The following is a 9245-nucleotide window of genomic DNA, read 5'->3' as shown; positions in this document are numbered from 1 at the left end:
GAACTGTAATTAGTATCAGTTCTATATCATTCAGAACTGTAACTAGTATTAGTTCTATATGATCCAGAACTGTAATTAGTATTAGTTCTATATCATTCAGAACTGTAACTAGTATCAGTTCTATAAGATCCAGAACTGTAACTATATCAGTTCTATATGATCCAGAACTATAACTAGTATCAGTTCTATATTATTCAGAACTGTAACTAGTATCAGTTCTATATGATCTAGAACTGTAACTAGTATCAGTTCTATATGATCTAGAACTATAATTAGTATCAGTTCTATATCATTCAGAACTGTAACTAGTATCAGTTCTATATGATCCAGAACTGTAATTAGTATTAGTTCTATATCATTCAGAACTGTAACTAGTATCAGTTCTATATGATCCAGAACTGTAATTAGTATTAGTTCTATATCATTCAGAACTGTAATTAGTATCAGTTCTATATGATCTAGAACTGTAACTAGTATCAGTTCTATATGATCTAGAACTATAATTAGTATCAGTTCTATATCATTCAGAACTGTAACTAGTATTAGTTCTATATGATCCAGAACTGTAATTAGTATTAGTTCTATATCATTCAGAACTGTAACTAGTATCAGTTCTATATGATCCAGAACTGTAATTAGTATTAGTTCTATATGATCCAGAACTGTAATTAGTATTAGTTCTATATCATTCAGAACTGTAACTAGTATCAGTTCTATATGATCCAGAACTGTAATTAGTATTAGTTCTATATCATTCAGAACTGTAACTAGTATCAGTTCTATATGATCTAGAACTGTAAGTTTGTTTTTAACACATCTTTCAAAACTATTGCTTGGGTGTTCAAAACTTTGTTGGTTGTCAAGTTTCTAATATCATATAATAACATAAACTAATGTGGAGAAAAAACATACTAATAATTAAATTAATTCCTCATTGACTGAAAGATGGAAGACCTTGTATTTTGTACAGAAATTGAGTGTTCATATTGTTGTTGATTTTGGTTATTTCTTTGCAATAAAAGTGCTCAATACGATGAAATATGTGGACCCCACCGGTTGTGGATAATACAAAAAGCATTCGGTAATGAGTTGATGATTCAGTTTGTTTTTTAAACTTATTTTACGAAAAATAGACTTCTTGATGTCTTATTGCGTGATATCGCAGAAGCAGTTGGGGGGACTCTGTACAAGAAGTTTGGTAAATACTTACTCTGAAATATTGCTCTGTGTCATCAGAGTTATTAGTATCCTTTAATTTATTTTTTCAACACCAGTCTCCCTAATTTATGGCCCAGCATGGCCAGATGGTTAAGGCACTCGACTCGTAATCCGAGGGTAGTGGGTTCGAATCCCCGTCGCACCAAATATGCTCTCTCTTTCAGCCATGGGGGCGTTATAATCTCACGATCAACCCCACTATTCGTTAGTAAAAAGTAGCCCAAGAGTTGACAGTGGATGGTGATGACTAGTTGCCTTTTCTTTTGTCTTACACTGCTAAGTTAGGGACGGCTAGCTCAGACAGCCCTCGTGTAGCTTTGCGCGATGTTCAAACCAAAACAAAACCAAACCCTAATTTGTACTGCCCTGTTTGTCTCTTACAACTGTTTTAAAAGTGGTATCGAAAGTAGAAATTATCAGAAGAAACTCACATGGCCGTCCACCTTCTAGCATCCTTCTTAAATAATTTACATACTGTCATTTCGCTTTTACTCGCTTTTACTTTCCAGCTATCTCTGAGACGCTACTTTAGTCATTCTTCTCCAAAAAAGAACAGAATATTTCTGATTTAACATCTCATTAAGCTGTGACTCATCAAGAAGAATTATCTCGTCTTCATTATGCTGACAGCGAGAGTAGAGATAAATACGTGATGTTCTCTTCCTTAAGAATGTTCGTTCCCTTCTTTCTCCCCACGCTCGAACCATGCGCAACTGAATCACGGTGGAAACGCGGTATCGGTCGCGTGGCTTACATCGTAACAACACATGCGCTGAATGTTAATGCCCAAGCTGCAACTAGATAGAGTTGCTTCTCTACAACAGATCCATAGGTTGTCCATTCAGCGATCGGAATACTTGCGAAAATATCTGAATAACAGCGTCTGATTTACTGCTAGGAAGCCTCTGCGGTCCGGGACTATGATAGACTTAGCGATCTATTTTTCCTCGCTACCAAGGTCAAGGATGTCATCTAACGAAACAATCTCTCTCTGGCCGCCATGCATTGTAATCCACGTGATTAAAAAAGGTTTGTTGTAAGCAACAGAAGGACTCTTTCTGTGGACTTCAGTTTTAGGTATGTATTGTTAGCCTTTCCACTCATAAAAATAACTAATTCCAAACTTTCTCCATTAGTCGACCTTTAGACGCAATATCTGGAATATCTTTATCTATTTATTCCGAGAAAAGACGCCATAACCTAGAGTACATGATTATAATGACAGAAGCCTAAAGTATATCGATATACTATAAGTTAACAGTTACATTCTGTCTGCTTCAAAATGTTATTTCTTTAACGTTCATTTAGAATTAAGCACATAGATACACAATGGGCTATCTGTGCTCTGTTTTGATACCCGTGGTATCAAAACCCGGTTTTTAGCGGTGTTAGCCCATAGACATGCTGCTGTGCCACTAGGGACCCCGCATGCGTCGATTGTAGTTTGTTTTTTTTTCAAACTTACTTATTTTGTCAGTTTCAGTCAGATCTGTGGCCATACGGAGACACAGTAAAATGTTGGTTTATAACTCAAAATATACACTTATTATTGTCAAAGAGAGAAAAACGTTGTGTAAAGTTTTATTTCCCTGTCATCTGATTTGACGACACTGTTTTCGGACTTTACAAATATTTTCTTTTCGACAAATTAAACGGCACATAACTTATAAAATATGATTTATTTGAACTTACATATTACACATATTCCTTTTATAACTGACACAAAAACAAACCGTATGTTTTTAAAAGCCTTTAGGGTTTGTGTTTTTATTATCCCTAGAACTAACTGTTTGTTGTTGTGTTTTAAACAGAAATAAACAAAAACGTTTATTATTGACAGCGTAACATCAACTGATATAGATGCCTTCTATTAATTACAAAATAGAAATGTCAGTAATATTTATAAGAGTTTCTTAACTTCCTGTTATAATTATATAGAACTGGACAAAATCAGAAGATATCTTTCAAAGATTTGGTCATCTTCCCAGTTTAACTAGACAAAATCAAATGTTACCTTTGAAAGAGTTGGTTATCTTCTTAGTTTAACTGGACAAAATCAAATGTTACTTTGAAAGATTAGGTTATTTTCGCAATTTAACTAGACAGAATCGGAAGTTGGTTACCTACTCAGTTTAACTGGACAAAATCAGTTGTTACTTTTGAAAGAGTTGATTATCTCACCAGTCTAACTGGACAAAATCTTTTGAACGTACACGCAACTTGAATGAGTGAAAATCATTTTAAACGACTAATGCTGCAATGCTGATGTATAATTAGAGCGTTAGCTCTGTACTAATTTATTCACGGAATATTAAAACAATTTTAGAAGTTGATGGTAGAACAGAAAGTGGAAACAATCATCTATATGAGGATAAAGGGCGAGAGTTCATATCTGATTGACATAAGCCAGTAAAGTAGTGACCAAGAATTCGCTGATTCTGCTTACAGATGTGCAGCTGCTAAGGAAAAGTTAGATCGTTAGCAGAATGTACATTAGAACGACTCGTGTGATGTTTAAATATTTATCTCGACATGAACTGACACAAGTTAGCTTAGAACTTTCCAATTTTCTCTTACATAGTCTTACTAAAATTCGGGTTTCTTTGGTAACAGTTCTCATCCAGGGGAGTCTAATTTTCTTTGTTATATTTTCTTGCTTAAAGCTGACGAGTAGCAAATCTCAATGTTGAAAATTCAATTTTCAATGAACAACGATTTCTTGTGAACAGTTCTAAAAATAAGATTTTCTTTTTCCAGTCTCAAATATGCAATGAAATTCTAAATAAATTAATGTACAGGAAAAGAAAAAAAACACGATGAATCTAGAAACAGTCTCACAAAGTTAACAATTTTTTAAGTGTTATTGCAACATCTGGTTGTTTGTTGTTGTTGTTGTTTGAATTTCGCGCAAAGCTACACGAGGGCTATCTGCGCTAGCCATCCCTAATTTAGCAGTGTAAGACTAGAGGGAAGGCAGCTAGTCATCTCCATCCACCACCAACTCTTGGGCTACTCTTTAACCAACGAATAGTGGGATTGACCGTCACATTATAACGCCCCCACGGCTGGGAGGGCGAGCATGTTTGGCACGCCTTGACCCATTTGGCCATGACGGGGCCTTACAACATCTGGAGTGCAAAGTTATGGATGAATTAAAATTATTTGTACCCTGACAAAGTCACAGTTATACAATTATACAACTCACATCAAGCACGTGGCCATATTTTAATTCGATAAAATAATTAACTTTTATGACAGAAAATTACACGTGTAATACATTACAGAACGTCAGGTCTCTCGCTGGTACAGCAGCAAGTCTTCGGATTTACAACCCTGAAATCAGTGGTTTCGATTCCCCTCGGTGAACACAGCAGATAACCCGATGTGGCTTTGCTATAAGAAAAATAATACACACACAGAACATTACATTGCGTTCAGCTTAGACATCCTATGTTCTAAGTTACATCTTTGAATTTTAAATCTAATTTAGATAACACTTAAGAATTACACTGTGACCTGATCACTCATATTTCGTTTAATTAGTTATGCAATAAAAAATCTAAATTACCATCCTACTTACATACCATTTTTTATCTAGTCTTTCTTTGCGCCATATTTTGTTCCGGTACAAGAACGTTAATGGCACTATAATACCTTCTTATGTAGAAGTATATATATTATTACGCATATTGGAGTATCAATATTCATTTTGTTTCTAAGCCAATAGAAATGAGTTATCACTAAAAATATGTTACACACTTTAGACAATGTTTAGAAGTAGTTCTATATTTAGTAGCAATGTTTTGTTGTTGTATGCACGAGCTCTTCTGCGTACTTAAACTGAATATCTTGGAATAATGGTGATAGATATGTGTGATTGTATGTTTATTAAATATTTTATAAGTTATTTATACCTCTTGGATACACTCTAAATCTATAAGCACGTTTACAGTTTCATGTGTAGTTACACTTGTGGTGGTTATTACCAAATGTTATTTATAAGTTTTGGTAAAGTGAAAAGTTATGTTTTAATATTATGAGCCATTTTCTACAAAAATTTCAATTTCACTTTTAGTTACAAGAAAATATTTTATGAGTTTAGATGAATAAAACATCCGCATAATCACATTGAAGATTTACATACTTAGCAAGAGATTGAAGACTACCATACCTAAACATAGAGAAATATCGGAAACCACCAATAGCCACATATAGAAAAAGCTTCAAGGTTACCCGTAACAAAACCTTCGTTAGCCCGATGTTCTAAGCTATTAATATTTAAAACAGGGTTAATTACACTTTACATCAACGATCTGTATATGCTAATATAGTGGTGTGTGGTCAGACAGAATCCATGCTATGACCAACATGATTAATATATATATATAAGTGTGTGTATGTGTGTTTGGTTTACAACTTATCCCAAATCATCCGCTGCCATGCATTTAGTTATGGCTGAAGAGATATAAAACATTTCCCCAAAAGTGATCTTGCATTAATATTGTCCAGACCAATGCATCCGAGATTTCCAAAAACGAAGACTCCAGTGTCCACCACGAAAACAAGGCTTCCCAGAAGTGACGAATTCGTCACTGCAGCCTCAGTCGAACTTGGAGAGAGCCTTTCATTCGCAAACTGACGACTATTATTACGAAAGAGATCTTTCTAGACTGTGATTAAAATAAGTCTATCTCTTGATACTCTCAATAAAACAATAAACGAGAAAATGATGTTGAAGAGCGTCCACGTGCTTCCAGTCACACCTCAAAATCAACGGCTATCTTCATGAGACCGAAGCATGAAGAACCTGGAATCAAAACACTTTATTTCAACCATGTGCCTGTTAAGTCTCCTGATGCATGTCCAACTAACTCCTTGTCTCCTTAATAAATCTTGGACGCCAACGTCCACGTACAACGAGATTAGGTTTAGTTTGTTTTTAACTTTGCGCAAAGCTACTCGATGACTATCTGCGCTAGCCATCCCTAATTTAGCAGTGTAAGACTAGAGGGAAGGCAGCTAGTCATCTCCATCCACCACCAACTCTTGGGCTACTCTTTTACCAACAAATAGTGGGATTGACCGTCACATTATAACGCCCACACGGCTGAACGTGGCAAGCATGTTTGGTGCGACCGGGATTCGAACTCGCGACCCTCGGATTACGAGTCGAACACCTTAACACACTTGGCCATGCCGGGCCAAACTTTTATGCACATACCTTTTTCCATGCAAAGCTGAAAACGAAGTCATGGTTTCATTGAACAGGAATATAGATAAAACTTTTCCTTAAATTATGCAGACCTAATTTAAAGAAATCTTACCCCAGTGCGTTTTTTTTCTTTCGTTGTAACTTTGTAGACTGAACGATATTCATTGTACTTACTCCGTTTAATTTGTATCCACAACCATTCAAAGATGGCAGAAGTTGTCAATAAGCTAGTCAAAGCGAACACCAGAATCTTAATCTTTGGTTTCTCTGCATAGAATGTTTGCTTGTTTGTTCTACATTTCGCGCAAAGGTACACGGGAACTACCTGTGCTAGTTGTCCCTAATTTATCAGTGTAAGATTAGAGGGAATGCGACTAGTCATCATCATCCACCGCTAGCTCTTGGGCTACTCTTTTACCAACGAATAATGGAATTGACAATCACATTATAACGCCTCCACAGCTGAAAGGGCGAGCATGTTTAATGTGACGGAGATTCGAAATATCAATCTTAACCATTATGTGCCTTAACCATTATGCCGGGTCTTTCTATTCAGAAGATTTCTTACTGTCGATCTAGTTTATTTTAGCATCTTGTAAACCAACTTAAATAGATTTTACTGATATACCAGTAGACTTCTATGTGCACAGTATTAGAGACTCTCAACACGTCTAACCGATATTCGATTTCAGTCCACGTTCGCTGCGACATGCCTACAGTTTCAGTGGCGATGGTGTCTGTTGCTTTGGTCTCTAGCTCCATGATGTTTGCTATAGGTGTGCGATACATGTTGTCCTTAACATGTCCCCAATGAAAGAGATCTAACGGAGTGATGCCTGGCGAAAGCCGAGGCCACGGAGTTAGCTCACCCTACAAGGCAAACGAAAAGTTGAGTCTTTTCTTGCACGTTTGCCATTTTACTGGGAGTCACAATACGCTGGAGTGACGTCAGACATGATAATAAAAAAATATTTGAGTCTGGCTACAAGATGTTCAAAATTCCGTGGTTGTATACCTTTAGTTAATTAAATATTAACTTTTAAAAAGTAAAAGACAATTATTGGCCATCCTGTATTTTAAATCTTTTTCATAACGGTTATTATTCCTTACACAATAGCATCGTCTGCCGACTGGAAAGAAAAATATATTAAATACCCTCTTGTGAGCGGACTAGTTCGAATCTAGATACATCTATGATTATCCGATAAAAATCTAGGGGATCAAACGTGTATTTTAGTGGTAAGCGTGCCGGATTGAGGTCCATAGTTCGGATCTCGTTATAAAAAACACTTTACACTTTGAAGTCGTAGATGCACGATAAGAATCATGCTCGAATCCAATTAATCCATTTTTGGTAGGTTTTGTTGATTAGTCTAGGTGGTTAAGGCACTCGACTCATAATCTGAAGGTCGCTGGTTCGAATCCCCGTCAAACCAAAAATGCTCGCCCTTTCAGCCGTGGGAGCGTTATAATGTTACGATCAATCCCACTATTCGTTGGTAAAAGAGTAGCCCAAAAGTTGGCGGTAGGTGGTGATGACTAGTTGGCTTCCCTCTAGTCTTAGACTCCTAAATTAGGGACAACTAACGCAGATAGTACTCGTATAGATTTGCGCGAACTTCAGAAACAAAAAAACAAACCTTCTGGTCTGTCAGTTAGATATTAAGAAGTGTCGTTAAACAGCAGCTGCTTCCCCCTAGTGTATCATTTAGAAATCAGGAACGACTCTGATAACCCTTGCGTAGATGGGCATAAAAATTGCCTGATGACCTAATAAGACATGGCCCTTAAGACTGGCAGGACCACATTTGAGCAAGCAGAGGTTGGACTGTTGGACTGTCTATAGTCAATTTATATTCCATGTTTTGCTCTTTTGAGATCCATTAATATCGTTTTATTTGCATTATTATAATTACTCATTTTTTATATCAATATATTATTCCTTTACTTTGCTCTTGTAATTATTGTTTTGTTACTTTAGATCGATAAACTATTCACTGATTTTAATAAATATTCCTCACATAGATTAATATTTATTTTGTGATTAAACATTTTTAGTAAAGTTCTTTGTTCATTATAACACTTTTTATATTTGTAACTGAGATTTTTATATTTTTGCTTATAATAATCAGAAACTATTACGTAATCGAGTAATACTAATGAAACGTTTTTTCTTAATTACTAGTTAAATACAAACAAAGTTCATTTTGCTGACTATTTTTAAATTTCTAGTATCCCTTGGCAGTCAATTATTCCTAGGTTTAGTCTCGAAGTAGGTCAGCGGTAAGTTTTTGATCTAATACAGCTAAAATCCGGGGTTCAACTTCCTGAGGTAGAGGAGACATTGATCACCGATTATGTACTTTTGCACAATAAAGACTCCTGGTTTTAACGAATATGAAATTTCTGAACACATTAAATCCACAAATGCATAAATTCTATGTATGGTTTTAAGGTTAACATAGTATTTTTTTTTTATCAACACTGACAGATTTCTATTGAGGGAATTTAAAGACACAATATTACCTTTCAATGTTATCATTCTACACGTGAAGCTTTTAATCTTAACTGGCAACGAGGTTCTGTAGATAAGTTTGGTTCTACAGTTATTAAATTTCAAAAAAAAATAATCAAGTTAATTTGAATTTCGCACAAAGCTGTACGAGGACTATCTGTGCTAGCCGTCCCTAATTTAGCTGTGTAAGACTAGAGGGAAGGCAGCTAGTCATTACCACCCACCGCCGACTCTTAAACTACTCTTTTAACGACGAATAGGATGGATTGAATGTCACATTATAACGCCTCCACGGCTGAA

The 9245-nt window shown here is 35.7% G+C and overlaps 1 protein-coding gene across 1 annotated transcript in view; it reads left to right on the top strand.

The window, feature by feature from the left end:
• Positions 1–1971: 1971 nt before the first annotated feature.
• LOC143224787 (uncharacterized) overlaps positions 1972–9245 on the top strand; it is a 76398-nt gene continuing 69124 nt past the window's right edge. Inside the window, exon 1 of the mRNA XM_076453090.1 lies at positions 1972–2295. The gene's annotated coding sequence lies outside the window, so the exon portion shown is untranslated. The remainder of the gene's footprint in view (positions 2296–9245) is intronic.

Source organism: Tachypleus tridentatus, chromosome 9 (genome assembly GCF_004210375.1).
Source record: "Tachypleus tridentatus isolate NWPU-2018 chromosome 9, ASM421037v1, whole genome shotgun sequence".
NCBI classification, from domain to species: Eukaryota; Metazoa; Arthropoda; class Merostomata; order Xiphosura; family Limulidae; genus Tachypleus; species Tachypleus tridentatus.
Note: the sequence above shows the minus strand (reverse complement) of the source record. Positions and strands in the feature narration are given on the sequence as shown.